The sequence below is a fragment of the Numida meleagris genome, chromosome 1 (genome assembly GCF_002078875.1).
Source record: "Numida meleagris isolate 19003 breed g44 Domestic line chromosome 1, NumMel1.0, whole genome shotgun sequence".
Taxonomy (NCBI): Eukaryota; Metazoa; Chordata; class Aves; order Galliformes; family Numididae; genus Numida; species Numida meleagris.
In genome coordinates, this window is record NC_034409.1 from 13,132,340 (window position 1) to 13,148,480 (window position 16,141).

Consider the following 16,141-nt stretch of genomic DNA (forward strand, 5'->3'; position numbering starts at 1 on the left):
AGATACAGTTGCACAGCACTGATAAATGTAAGATATCCAGTCCCCTTTAGAAGCCCTTTTTTTTCTATGAATATTTGCACTGTTTTTTTCCCCTATACTAGCAATTTTTACATTTCTTTTCACAGTTTTGTGTTGACTCTATACATCACACCACATACATTTTATGTAATCTCTGCACATTTCATCAGTGGGTTGACAATACTTTACAGAGGACTTCCTCAGACGGAGCAAGCAGAATACTGGCACTGATAATTAACCCGAACAAGACAAAAATGTTGGCAAATTCCAGATGTCACAGAATAATCTTCACTAAATGTTCAATTAAAACAGCAACAAGAAAGCCCAGACAACTTTGTTACCTCCAAAAACTGAAGTCGCTTAGGCTTGCTGTGTTTTTTTATTATTATTATTTTTATACCTATTTAAGAATTTTGAAATATTTGCTTTCTCATGATGTTCAGCTGTTACTAGGGCGCCCTTCTGACAGCATGGCAGGGAGGGAGATTTGCACCACATTTTCCTTTAAAAATTGTCATGCAATATCCCTACAATTCTACTTTCAGCTTTCAGTCTTAAGAATTTCCTGGATCAAGATCATTCTGTGTTACTGAAACCATTATGTCATAGCATTTTTTTCACGAGTACACTAAATTTTATCATAAAAGCAGGAAACATTTTTCCTCTAACACAATTACTCCCATAGAAGACTTTTTCAGAATCCTAGGAAACTTGCTTCAGTTTCCTAAGTCATTTTATTCAGGACCAATTTACATGAGTACACTGCTTTATTTTAGTCAAATCTTTTGTATGCGTTACTCCGCATCTCTGTCATTACTGCCATCTATGACTTCACTTCAATTACAGATTTAAACAAGTGACACTTTTGGCTCTTCCAAGGCCTCATCACATTGCTAGCTCCGTCTTTCACTAAGACAGCCAAAACTTCCATCTCATCTTAGAGTCTCTAAAAGACGATCCTTCTGTTTTCAGAAAAAATGCTTACTTACCCTTGAATTTTATGCTGCTCAGCCCACTAGTTTGTACCATACCTACCATCTTAAATGTATTTCACGAACATCTTCATAGTAGAAAAGTCTCTTAAGCCCATGGCGTAGAATCCTGAATGTTTACAAAATTCCTTCAGTTTTCATTATATAGGTCATAACCATCATTCCCATATGGTATTTTTCCCACTGTATAAACAATGTGTATCACTTGCCTTGTTGTACTCAGCCTAACTTTGCGTCCCACTTACACTAAATATTTGACAAAATGTGTTGCCAATTTCATAGGCTGATTCAAGGCGTAAGTGTGAATCTTTCACTTCTTTCCTTTTCTCTTCCTCCCATCCTGTAAATCACTCACCTTCTTTCAGACCATTTCAGCATACTAGAAGCTGCCTATTTCTACCACATTTTCCGTAAGTCAGCTTCCTTGATGATTTTTCTCTTCAATCATAAGTGAAGCAAATGTATTTTTTTCCTTCAGGAAGACATCCTCACCTTCCCCTAGAATTTATTTTCTTTTTAGAATCAACTCTCTTCAAATCTGTCTTTTACATCTTTTTGTTTGGTGACAATTTAATTTATAGAATCACGGAATGGTTTGGATACCTGCAAATCTTAAGTCATCAGTGCAGCATCCTTTCATCTCTACTGAATTCTCACCCGTACTTCCTCATTATCTCTACTTTTCACATCTTTACTTTCAAAAAACATTTTCAAAAAAAAAAATCCACAACTTTTAAAAATGCAGTGAAAACAAAGTTCCTGTTTCATGAATACTGAAACAAGGTCCAGAAAACACCCCAGGAAAATAAAAAGGCAAGATAAAAAAAAATAAACAACAAAAACACAGGAGGTGGTATTTTTCAGGCAGAGGGTGGTGACGCACTGGAACAGGTTACCCAAGGAGGTTGTGGATGCCCCATCCCTGGAGGCATTCAAGGCCAGGCTGGACATGGCTCTGGGCAGCCTGGTGTAGTGGTTGGCAACCCTGCACTCAGCAGGGGGGTTGAAACTAGATGATCATTATGGTCCTTTTCAACCCAGGCCATTCTATGACTATATGACTATTCTATGATTCTTCAAATATGCAGTTAGTCTGTGACACACCTGGCCACTGAAAGTTCACTGAGGTGATACAAGGTTTTGTGAAGTTAAGAAAGTAGCTTAACACAATCCATAGAAGAAAACAACCGTGGGCTGTTAAACACAAAGACTGTCAAATCTGCAGCAAACAGTTGAGCCACAGAGAGTAAGAAGCTGTAATGTACACCAGTCTAAACTCATCCTATGTTTGCCAATTGTATATTCTTCCCTGTATGTCCGATACTAACTTGTAGCTGTTATGACACATTCACCAGAGGTTATATAATAAATATTAATATAAATAAAATCTGCATCTTCTACATCCTACTGCTTTGTATTTCCCCTTCACCCTTCTCTTGGGTGTCTGCACCAGCTTTCTCAATATTAGTTACTGTATTTTCTCCATAGCCTGCAGTCTGGGGGAAAAAAAAAACACAAAAAAACCCAAAACCAACAGCTTCTTCCTACCAGCTTCTGGAAAACTTGTAGGTATCTCAAAAGCATCAAAAGATTAGTCCGGCCCACTCTAACTGTCACAATAACAGAACTTTTTGAAAGCAGTTCAATAATTCATTCATTTTGGAACTATTATTAGATGGTTCTTTAGAATTATAAATGATCTTATTCTCCACTATTTTTATTTAATACATACATTTGGAGAAGGATCCTTTTTCTCTTAGAACATTTACTTTAGCATTAATTCAATGCGCACAAGAAGAAAGAGAACAATGAAAAGCAATTCACAACAGTCTTAAAGTACTTTGTCATCTACCCTGAAAGGCATGCTAAAAAATTTGCTTAAATAATTTTATCTCAAAATACATTTGTATACTCGAGGATATATGCGGAAATTTCTTCAGAAATTTGCTAGCCTTGGAACTGACTGCAGTTTATTTTGATCCTCCAAAACACTGAAAAACAAGAGTTGAATGTACTTAAAATCTGTTGGATACACACACATTTGAATTATTCCATAACAATCTGGGAAAAGCAGTCCTAACCACAGGGTCTACAGAGACAAGCTGTAGATAGATGATTCAAAAGTACTTGTCTTTCTCTTTTGTACTTTAAAATCAGAGCAAACAAAGATGGTAACAGACGGTCAAAAGAACACCTGGGGATGACGTCTGCCATTCTATTGATTACTTAAGTCAGGCAGCTTCATAACATGGGCGCCACGCAAAGGCTGGCTATTTTTCAAGGCAGAGGCAATATGGAAGTACCTGTCTGCCTCTCTGTGACCCGGCACCAGAGCTCTTATGTTCCAAATGTTTTTCCAGAAGCATTTAGAAAGCTATATTTACGTACATAAATATATATATACACACACAGACTGTTTCCCTGAAAAGAACTTTCAATAAAAAAGATATTGCGTGTACAATCTTAAATCCCAAACTCCAGTCACTTTTCACCTAGTTGTTAATACCCTTCATTTATAGCAACTCAGTCCCACAATGACAGCATTTCTAGATCTTGAAAGACAAGTTGTATCCAGAACAGAAAAGAGTAACCTTGAATACATTGCCAAATATGTGTGGTAATTACATGACTTGATACTCACATTTGTAGAAGGCTCCTAAATTTTTAATACTATCATCTCAGAGAAATACAGAACTGTGAACAATTACTAACATTTACTGCCGTAGGTTTTATTTGCAAACACAATTCTGTATTGAAAAAAAATACGAAAGCAATTAGGATTTCTAACCTGAGCCAAGACAAAAATCAGCACTCACTGATTCACTATGCTGTGAAGAGAACTCATGAAATTAAAAGGATACTTCCCACAATGAGATATTTGGGGGTATCTTCTGAGACAAAATTACCATGCTTTCTCTAAGAAAAAGATTTTCAAAGCGTGTTAACTGCAGTCTATTTTTTTACGATTATGATAATTAAGTGTTGAAAGAATATTGATCCAAAGCTTATATAAGGAAAAAAGATTTTAAGAATTTTTAATTAAAACAACTGCTCCAGGAAGATTTGACCTAAATACTTCTGAAATACAAAAATTAGACACTTTATCCACAAGGCTAGACAAATGGTAACATCTACAATAGTCTGAGATAGGAGTCTGCTCTGAAAAAATTAGAATTTAAAGACATTTGTTTTGTATCTTGGGATTACTAAATCAAATCTAATATGCTGTTTACTGGTAAAAATCATAAAATCATAGAATGTCTTGGGTTGGAAGGGACCCGAAGGATCATCAAGTTCCAACCCCACTGCCACAGGCAGAGCCACCAACCTCCACATCTGGTACTAGACCAGATTGCCCAGGGCCCCATCCAACCTGATCTTCAAAAAACGTTTCTCCTTGGTTTCTTTCTCATATATGGTTTGTTATTAATAAACTTCCACAGTCTGCAACCTGCCCTCAAATACATACCATGTGTAAGAGCTCAGTGTCTTTAAAAACTGCCCACAATAACATAATGCATCCCAACTACTCAAGAGAAGTACTGCAACAGACTCGAATTAACACTATGTTCATTGTGACTAAATACATCTCCATGTTTTAGTGGTTCTATAATAGAAACGGGTAGTAAGAGAAATAAAAACAGAAATAAATCGTATCACTAAAGTATACAAGTACATCCTCCCGGTAAAAAACAAATATCTCTTCTGTCCTAGTATGCTGTCTCTTGAAAGGAGCAGCAATAGATGCTTAGGAAAGAGTACAATATAACTGTAAGCAAGAAGAATTGCACAACATATGCTCCTGGGTAATCTTCATTTCAGAGACTTAAGTAATTGATTATAAAATTATTCACAGATACAAATCTGATCCGTTGAAATACAGCATTTCATTTTGTTCTTGCATTGTAAAACTGAAGCTAAAAAGATTGCTAAACTGGAAAATTAATGCACCTAATCAACACATCGCAGGAGAAAATTAAGATGAAGTTGCATATACTAGGATGAAGACCATCACTCAGTAAGTCAATCATCCTCTCTAATTGCTTGAAAAAGAAAATCCTACTGTAACAGCACAGAAACTGATGGCTGTAATCAACAATAAAAAATGTTGGTTTTATTTTTTTTAAAATTGATAACTATGCAGCAAGTTTACACTACAATAGCGACTATGAATTTGTAACGTCCATTTGTATTCATCATTCTACAGAAAGTAAACCTTCCAGTCATCCATGAATTGATGTCATGAAATATTAAAAATTTAACTTCAGTGACCCATTAAATACCTGTTAGATGCAATAGCAAAATATATCTATAAATATCCTTAAGCCTCTTGGATAGAGGATCCTTAAAAGTGGTCATAACTACTAGCTTTCCATCTTTTATTCAGTTGTACTGTTTCATCGGATAAAGAGCATGAAACATCATCTGCGAAAGGAAATACACTGTACTGCAAACACAACACTGTTTTTGTATGCAGTTTCCATCACAACTGTTAAATTTGCTAGTTACACCGTGTATCACTTAGCTTTCCTAACCTGCGAAAAAATAGTTTCTAACACATTTGGCAAGCACACATGTCAGGTAGAAAAGTTCACAGTCAACCAAGAAAACAGATGAACTAGTGAAGTAGCGTGCTGTAGTATCTGCTAACTATACAGGGCAAAGAATTTAACTCAATTTCATCTACAGACAAGTAATAAAACGGGAAGAGAATGTCCAGCTTGGGACAGAGGAAGAGACAAACTTTGTATCAAGTAGTGTTACGCTTCAAGTAATCTATTGGAATTGGTTTGCTCTTTGGAGCAGTGACTATGCATGCATTCCATCTAAATACGTGCAAAAGGAATGTATTGCATAAGAACAGTATGCAGCTAATTAGTATCTGTCCTGCCCTTCCAGGATACAAGGATAATACTATTTAGACTGACAGAAACACTCAAAGATACAATCTTCCTTCATACCTTAAAGCACCTTGCTATAAAGTTTGAATTAAAATTGGTGTCTCTAGTAAACATTGACTATATGGCTCCTATATCATTGTATCATCATTTATGAAGCAACAGAGTCTAAAATACTGATGTGCTCCACAATGCAATTTCTATAGGTAGACCAGGAAAGGACTAAATGCACAGAAGAACCAACACAAGACATCCCACTTCCGTTTCAGTGGAATACTACACAATCAAAAAATTTAAGTCTTAAGTTTACATGACTAATTAACATTGATGTTTGCAGTTGATGGCTGTACCACTCATGGCATTTTTTATTAATCATTGTGTCAAGACTTTTCGGTAATATTCAGTGATAATAAATATGATTTTTGAATGTTATCACCATAAAGAGGGTTATACCCCAGAAAGTATTATGTTGATCACCAAATCAAAAAACTCCATGCAAGAGATTAATGAAAAGATGCAAAAATGCAGGAAAGAATCAATGAGTGAAGTCTTCCCATCTTATAGATGAAAGATAGTCACTCTCCCTCTATCTATAGAGGGAAACATAGACTATATCCCTCTATAGATATAGTCTACTATATCTATAGACTATATCTATATATCCACTGCAATAAGAAAAACAGGAGAAAAATGAAACCATAGAAATAAGAGGCGAAGCATGTATGATTTGGCAAAGGCAATGTAAGTGTCTGATGAACAGCTACTTGTCATTCCAATTGACTGTGCTATATCCTGAAGACTTCTCCATCCCCTTGAAGAAGGCTTTTTACATAAGCTTTACATAATGGATAAATAAGTCCCAAGGCTATCTTCTGGAATCGCTTTAGTAGACAGAAACAGAACTGTTCCTCAAGTACTTTTTAACCTATCCATACCAGAACTGGCATTGCAGTCAATAAATGTTTATAACAAAAAATGGTATCTAAGAATCAGTGGATCAGAAGTACTGGTATCAGTCTGCTGCTCTTCAGTAAGGGAAACTCAAGCAGCAGAGACGAAATGTTGTCTAGGGCTGAAAACACTCAAAGGCCTTCCCCTCTCTGTCACTGAAAACTCAGACCTGCTCTGCTAGAAGTTCTTGACACGTCCCAGAAGATTCACTAAAACAAACCACTGTCGGGAGCAAGTTATCAGATCAGGACACCCAAATTGCTCCTGCCAAGGTGCCTGGCAGCCTGCACCCTCTTTAATGGTTATACTTAATTTTACTACCAGCAGTAACAATCTTAGAAGTATTAGTGGAAACTTCCTGCAAAGTTAACAAGTTATCAAAACTACATCCCCACAGTATCTCTGTCCTTGCATATCTGGTCTGGCAAAGGCACTACACATCATTAAAACATGGCAGATTTTATCTGGGAAGTGTACTGAGACTTCCTCATCCTAAGAATAATTTTAAGATAAGAACTTTGGGAACTGCATTTCAAAGAGTTTTGTACGAAAAAAATAAAAAGAACAGAACAAATGTTCATTAAAAAAAGATTTTTCTGTCTCTAAAACTATTCCCAGTTTATTTTATAACAGAGAAATTGTGCAATATGAATGCTACCATGGTAACGAGTCACTTTATTGAACAAGAGAAAATAATTATCCCAAACCTGTGCATCATGCAAGCACATGCAGTAAATTTAGTGCTGCCCTTTTCCTCCTTGCTATTTTTCTTCTTGCAAAGAGAGATAGATTTTGAATTTATACATTATAGCAAGCCAGGCATTATTTTGCTTGTTCCTCCCACTCCTCTGTATATTTTACATCTCGAGTGCATGATGTGAAGGAGCTAGTTACTTGCAAAAAGAAAAAGGGACTAATGAATCAGAAATGCTCTTCCCCCTCCTGAGTTAAGTACAGAAGACTCCTATGTAAATGCTTCATGCATTTAAGAAAAAATGAAGCCCTAAGGCAAGCACAGCACATGCTTAGTATTCACTCAGTATACTGAAACAGGAACCCTTACGATTATAGTAAAGCAAAAGTTATGCACATCCAAACATAAATTAAACCTGATTTTACCATTCTGTCCAAATATTCTCTGTGATATTATGTTCTTGAGCATATTGTTACATTTTATATACAAGGGGCCATAATATTTTCAGAAGAACTGCACGGATAGAAGCCATACAAATCCAATTAATCTCAATAGAAGTTGTACAGCTAAATCCCTGTGCTTGCCTTTGACATTTTGGAAGCAGTGGGGGACGTTTTACAAGTAGTGAATGTATTATACAAAACTCAGTTTTCTCTAAAGGAAAACAAAATAGATAGATGTAGACATATTCAGATAGCAACAAATATTTATGTGACTGCCAATAAAACCACATTTCTAGCAAAGCAAGAAATGATTTCCTCAAAAATTATTATTTCCAAAAATAACAGTATTATCCTGCAAACCTGCACGATAAAAACTAATCGCACGTATGCATTAGTTGGATAAATTATTCTTATTTTACCTCCAGTTTTGATCTTTCTACTTCATTTGCAGTGGATCTGCCTGTCTAATAAAATGCTCAGGAATTAATTTAATCTTGCGTTCACAGTTAGGGGATAGCCAAAACAAAGTGTTTGGGACATATTAAATTTATGTTTTCAAATGTTACCTTAAAGAGGAGACTTGGAAGTGCTGTTTAAAACAATGATCTTGTTTGCCATGGACCTTCATCACTTTTCTATTCCTTAACTACGCCAACAAACTTAACAGTAGAACCAAAAGTACTCTCATCCAACTTCAGCAATTGGTAGATTTCTTCCATTACTATGGACAGTTAAGGTCTAAGCACATTCAAGCACACATACCATATAGGCTGAATAAAATCTTATTTTAATATGTTGTCTTCACAGAGCTGGAGCTCTCCAAATCATCCAAATATAACTTGTTTTGATACACTGAAATGTAAGCTGTCGTAGTATATCCTTTGTAAATACACACACAACTCAATGTGATTAATACTCCTTATGAAGTTCTTACAGAAAAGGAAAATATAATTCCAGTAGTTCTACTGGTAGAACTTACAATTTCATATAAGAGAGGCAATTCTTAACTACAGACAAATGTTACCCTCTTCCCCCAAATCCCTCTAGGAATAGCTAAAGGAACTTACATGGTGAATATGGTATCTACGTGCTTTTTCCACCTTAAAAGACATTAAAACAAAACCACTAGGTGTGCATGTTCTGAATGTAACAGTTTAACAATTAAATCGTAAGGATGTTATAACTGGAGAAGAGGTATAAATGCCTCATTTTACAGCAATGTAGTTTTTGGATTTGACGGTGCTTTTTGTACGGACACATCTTCCAGTTCAAAAATAATTAACACAACCACAGTGGAGACTTTTTTGTTCTCTTAAGTAGGAGCATTAAAAAGAAAAGGCCCCCCCAAAACAATGCGGTTGCACAGGAAGGTTCAGCCTGTATAGCCTGTGCACTAGTTAAGAAGTTTTAAATAAAACTTGTTCTTTTTCAAATTAATCATAACAATAGAAATATTGTATCCTCAGAGAAAGGATTAATATCCATGCTTTTTTTTTTTAAACTGCAATGGATGATAAAGCTGATACTTCATACTAAACTACTACCACTAGAAGTTAAGACATTGCTACATAACGATAAAGCAATATACTGCAGCAGAATGTTCTGAAAGCCTTATAATCTGACTAAAAAGAAGTTTACAAAAACATTAGCATGTTTTTAAAATACACATAATCTATTGGGACAATATGTGAAATGGTAGCTTCTCTGGCCAGATGCTTTCTGCAAAATTGCCTTTGAATTTTGCAGCTATACAAAGCTGTAATTTCTGGGCTACAGAATTTCAGTGTATTAAAATGCTTAACATAATAAAATGTAAATGATAAAATGTTTCATGTTTCAACTGAATTAAATAAGAAACTGTTTTGCAAAGAAAAAACTTACATCCATAAGCCTTTGCCAGTGCAAAATACTCAAATATCACTCCCCTGCCCATGGGTCTTGCAACCTCAGCTACTTCTATCCCTCACAACTCCTTCCAGTTTCTCATCATACCCCTTGGCACACCACACACCTTCTGCTCCCCAGATGCACGTGAGTGAAAACATTCCACGCCTTGTGGCTTAGCCTTGGTTAGCTCCTGGCGAATGGTCAAACTGGAAAACCACTCAACAGAATAAAGTGGTCACCATCCTACGTTACATTTGTTAAACTTTAATGTCTTTGAAAATTTCATCTTCCCATCCATTTTAGCCAGGACCAGATAAGCTAAAAAAAGTTTGGAGGATGTAAATAGACTGAAAGACATGACAGATGTGCAATGGACTCTCTTTATTCAGGAAACCAGGCTAGAAAATGCTCAAATAAGTAGCCCTCTGAAAAGTTGATACAGTGAAATATGGAATAGACACCAATACATAATCACAGTCAAACATACTATGGACTTATGGTGGGGTTGGAAGGGAAGCACGGCCAGAGTTTTATCTTCAGCAACTTAGGAAGTACTTCAGTATTGCAGATAAAACAAAAACAGCTGGAAGCAGAAGTACAGCAATTCATTAACCAAACACATATATCCTTTATTTAAAAAAATAAATAAATTCAGAAAAAAACAAAACCTTCCAAAGAAAAATTTGGAAAACTGGAACAGGTACAAGATTCCTAAGCAGCTTCCTCCAACCAAGCCTTCCCGGTGGTCCCTACAAGCAGTTGCTCTCTGAGGGGATCAAGGACGAAGCACAGGCAATAGTTGTTAATGGATGCAGGATGGCTCCCTTCAGAAATCAACTGTTAATTGTTCACTCAGAAACGTAATTTCCATTCAGCCGACTAATGAAATAATACCTGACAGTAAGATTTTTCAGAGGCTAGGTTATAGCCATTGCCTAGGTTCAGAGCTTATCTTTTAGTCTGTAAGTAGCATTTTTTTTCAGAAGGCAAGCCCTGCCCAAGGGGAATCCCCCATCTCCCTACAGGGGGGCTGGCCCATCACCAACTGCAGCCCAGGCTACAATTTCCAGTTGCAGAATGCAGCCTATTCAAGCCAGCATGATTAATTTAACTAAAAAGAAAACCACAAGCAGAGAGAAATGGATTAAAAACCAACAAAACCCTACATACATATGGTCTTATCTTAGACTTGCCTTGTTAACATTCCACTTTTCTGAGCCACAGGGTGAAGCACACCCTGGGCACTGCCCAATGCTGACACTATAAGCTAGTGCCTTCCCCGTCTCCAGCACAACCCAACGCTGAATTCAGGTATTGTTCCTCCCATCACAAAGCAACTGAAAGAAAGCCACTGCCAGGTTCCCAGAATGCTGGGGAAAGGCTTAACTGAATTTAACCCTTAGCGTTCCCTGTAACCAGCTACACAACATCGCCTGGGCTAGAGCTACATACAACACCAAGAATTCCCAGCTTCTTTGTAACTGCTACATGCTACATTTGGAAATACCACTAGACAGGGGTACACAGCAAGGAAATGGTGTTATAAAATAGTTTCATTTTCTTCAATGAGACCAGATGTTAAAATTTTCCTGTAAAGATCTAGCAGCAGAACCAGAGATGTTAATATGGTTTATTTACTAGAAACTTTCTGTGCTTTCCTCTAACCAACAAATGAACTTAACTTTCAAAATTTGCTCCCCAGGGTCTCTGTAATGGAAAAATCCAATAATATAGTTTAGATCCAACAAAGAAAAAGCTAAAACAAAGGAAAACATATATAAAGTACTGATGAGAACGACTGGCAAACCTTATTTAATCAAGAGGTTAGACTTACAGAAGTAAAACAGATTATTTTGGGTCATACAAATCCTCAACATATCCGAAGATTCCAGTGACACCAAAGAAATTATTACTAACCTAAATATAAACTCAGCTACTCAGTAAAGATTATTCCAGACATTAGGACATATCATTGCTATATTTTCATCTGAAATCTTAAGACTGTCACCTTTACTTCAATATGGAATTAAATAACTTCAGAAGAAGATGGCATACTTTAAAACAAATTAAATGATTTTCTGTACGGAGTCTCATATGTTTCCTTAACTTCTAAAGTATAAGTCTGAGTTGCATAATTTTTTCTAAGTACTGCCACTTAATATCACGTTCCCTGAGGCCTTACTGTACATTTCTGTCAGACGTTTATAAAATTGATCAGGTTAATAACTGCGTGTCATTTTATACAATGTACTCAGCCATGATTATACAGCAAGTAACCTATAGATAAAACAGAAAAAAATAAATATATTTTCAAAGCATTACAAAATAATTGAAACAATTTGTCCATCTTTTCAAAAACTAGAAAATGTCACTTTTCAGAGGTTTCCATGAATGAGCAGAGAGCAATCTCAAGATGTCTATCAGTGACTACAACTACAGAGTTCCTCTATATCAAGGCCATTTCTTGGATGTGTGTGTGAGCATGCGTTTGGAGTGCTGGGCTAGTTCCAATATTTCTCTAGGATAGTGCTCATTTGTAAAAACTGCAAAACAAAGGAAAAAGAAAAAACGCCACCAACAAACAGATGAAGAATATGGGGGCAAACTTTTATGCTCCTTACTTCCAGTTTTACCTTCTTTCTATTTAAAACATATTAGGATTTACCATCAAAATGAGCAGTTTGTCTCTTCCTACCTATATACTATGAAGATGACAGTGATTGATAGTTATGTGATGACACACATCACATCTCCAAATACTTATTTTTCTCATTTATGCAATTTTTTGGTTTTTTGTTTTTGTAGAAGAATATATTACTTATTAGTAAGATATTTCCTAGTGTAATTTGCAGGAAAAGTTGTAAAAATAGCTTTTTATTATTTGGTTATAAAATAAAATTAATTTAAAACAAATTAAACCTCTGGGTTTCAGTATTTTCATTCATATAATATGACTTTAAGCAAGACTATCAACTGATGCTATATATGACCCTTTATACGGATAGCACTTTTATAGGTAATACAGATAAGAGTATTGTTCCACTCAGGATGCAGAGGGAGTTAAGTCATGAAATATTCAGTTTTAATTAAGATTACTGTATCAAAGGCAAGACTTAATGCAGAACTGAAGTAAGGATGAAGGTTAATGCCTATTCTAAAGAGAATTTACATAAATTATGTTTCAGTAGTACACTAGAAGGCTTATTTTGTCAATTTATACGATGTGAGATCATAGAAATTAGAGACTGAAAGTATCTATTAAGTCATCTTCCTCTCTTCTCCCTCCAACACAGAATTCTTTTCCCAAGTTTGTTTATGAATGCTTTGTTCACTGAAATTTTAAATAGCTCAAGTAGCAGGACAATCCACTGAAACTTCAGGAGACACTATTACACACTTCAGCATCTCCAACACATAGGTTGGGTTTTTTGTTTGTTTGTTGTTGTTGTTTTTTAACAGTACTCAAAGATGAGCTTCACCTCACCTTATTTCATTACTCCTACTTAGACCTCCTTTGGACTTCAAAATGAATCCTTTCTTGTTACTTGAAAGCTATAAATGCTTTTAGACATTTTCATCACCTCCCGGCAGCTATTTAGCCAAATTAGTATAGGTATCATCTCTCTTCATCTGAGCATCGCCAAGCACACAGATAACTATATGTAATAATTACACATGTTCATTTCCTTTAATCTTTCTTCACAAGTCATTCCCTCCTAGCCTTTAATTTTTACCACTCTTCGTGCTTACATCTTCTTTCAAGTGTTAGTATCTTCCAATTATTTTCTTTTCTCTGAAGAGCTTTATACTGGGTCATTTCCACTTACGTATGCTAGTTTGAATCTACAAATTTATTCTGACTTTTTTCCACTGACATACGTATGTTGTTCTTTTTGATAAAACATCACACTCGTATTTCTCTTCTCTGTTCATAACAACCACAAAAAAAATTTCCTTTACTAAAGACTAGCATTTTAGCTTATTAAAAATATCTTAAACATAAGTGCCTTATAAATTGAAATTGTTTACATTACTCATATTTGTCTTCAGCTATTATTTTCCAGGCTCCACTTTGTCTGGTCACGGTACCATCAAGTTTGAGAAATTGCTACGATATTTGTGATTCCTATTGTGTTTTCTTATATTTCTTCATGACCACTCCATAACACTGAATTATCCCCACTGCCTGAGCACAACACAACAAAGGCTTCCTCTGAGTCAGACAGAGATTTGTTCTCATCTGACTGAAGCGTAGCTCCATGAAGTAAACTCTAGACACCACGTAGGTTATTTTAGGTTATTTTTTTAATATAGGTTATGAGAATAAGATATTGGTTTGAATGTAGTTATATAATGACATAAGTAACAGGGCATTTATTTTCTCCAAAGGATAATCCTCCTTGTCAACTCTCCACCTGTACCTCTTTATTTTTCCCAGTCATTAATATACGGTCCAATTCTTGCCATGGCCACACAGTAAATATACTAAAAAAAAAAAAAAGTGGTCAAACAGCAGTTCTCAGGCTAGGTTTTTTAAATGCCCACAATAAGGCTAAAACTGTTGAGATCTCAATACTTTTCACTTTGTATAGGAGGAGGGAAGGAAAAAACTGGTCAAGAACGCATTGATCAACAGACCAGCCAATTTTGCAACAGCACCAGTCAGTCACTTCATCTTTTCATCCTTCCACTTTTACTTCTCTTGGTTGCCCAATGCATTTTATGCTGCAGAATCTCTCACTGCTAAGAGTGAGTCAACAAAGAACGTAAAAGACTTTTCAGGTTACAATTAAAAAGAAGTACAGAGAGATTACGCTGTTGATGCCACTGCTATACCTGTTCAGTGAATCAGAACAGATAACTTCTGTGTCCCAGCCTTTTAGACCGTCAGTCTAGCACCTTTCACAAGTACTACAATCGCACAAATTATTAAAAAGCATCTCTCTGCACCATCAGTGTTACACATCCATTAGAGGTCACTTCAGGCTAGAAACTATCCGTTGCAAAACATCTTCCTTGGCCGCATACTAGTAATGAACAAAAAATGCTGGAAAAGATCATTTTGCATCAACAACCTTCAGTTTTATTCTCGTATCTCTGTAGTAATCCATTAAGTCGAACTGTTTACTCTCTGTATCAACTATTGCAATTTATTTTACTGTATATTATTAACCAGTTTATCTTTTGACTTTCATATTTCTTGACTAGATATCTAGAACACGTAGTGCCCTCTTGTCCATTTGATCTAGGTCATGCATGGTCCCCAATTATTAAACTAGATCAACATGGATCTCTCTTTCTATGTCCTTCAGTAAAAACTCCAGTTACCATTCATCCTGGTGTTTATTTTTGAAAACTTGATTTGCGTTATACTTTAAGAAATATTTATGGAGAGGAACAGGTAGGAAAGAAATTATGTATGTAAAAATACACATTAAGATACCAGTCAATGTTCTACACGAATTGTTATGAAGAACAAGACACACATCCTGTTCGAAATGGAAACATATACAAGTTTATAATCACATTTAGAATTCGATATCAGTTATAATACAAGAGATAATGATTTGAAGATTCAAATACAGAATTTTTAGTACTGGGATATTTTCTCTCTCTACAGGGCTAGCCGCATTTTGTTCACTGGATTGAAGTACAATTGCCCCATCACATGTTAGTGCAACATGCTTGCAGGTAAGCATCTACATCGTGCTCACCTGAAGTATGTCTTCAAGTATTTCAATTTTAATTTCAATTGTTAAACTCCCCTCCAAATAAATTAAGTCATGCTTTGAAATTTTACCTCTAAAACACCTTCTGAACTCAAATATCTGAGTAGCCTCTTTTTTTTTTTTTTGTAATTCTTCTATGAGTTCCACACACAGAGGTTATACCCAGTCTCATCATATTTCAAAATGGAAGCAGAAAATCCTACCTTTGTTATCATATTTGGCTTTCTTATGTGAAAAAAGATCACTGTTGATGTTTTCCACAGGACAATAAGCTGTGCTATAGTTGCTGTTACTGAAATGTGGTTCAAAGATGTATGATTCACACAAATTCAAGGATGTAAAATGACAGATCATTATCATGGAATTCTGCAGAGTAAGTGTCTACCAGGAAAACCTTGTCATTGAAAAGACTTGTTCTTTGCAATAAATCAAAAGGAGTTCTGTAAATTGAAGACTGGCACTAGCCTGTCCTCCAAGTAAACTATATATCTCCACGTATACTATAGTATAACCTGACAACTCAATCCAC

At 35.7% G+C, this 16,141-nt stretch overlaps 1 protein-coding gene across 2 annotated transcripts in view; it reads right to left on the reverse strand.

Moving 5' to 3' along the window:
* The window catches only part of ORC5 (origin recognition complex subunit 5), a 70,424-nt gene that overhangs the window by 10,363 nt on the left and 43,920 nt on the right, over nt 1–16,141 (reverse strand). The gene's annotated exons all lie outside the window — the stretch shown is intronic.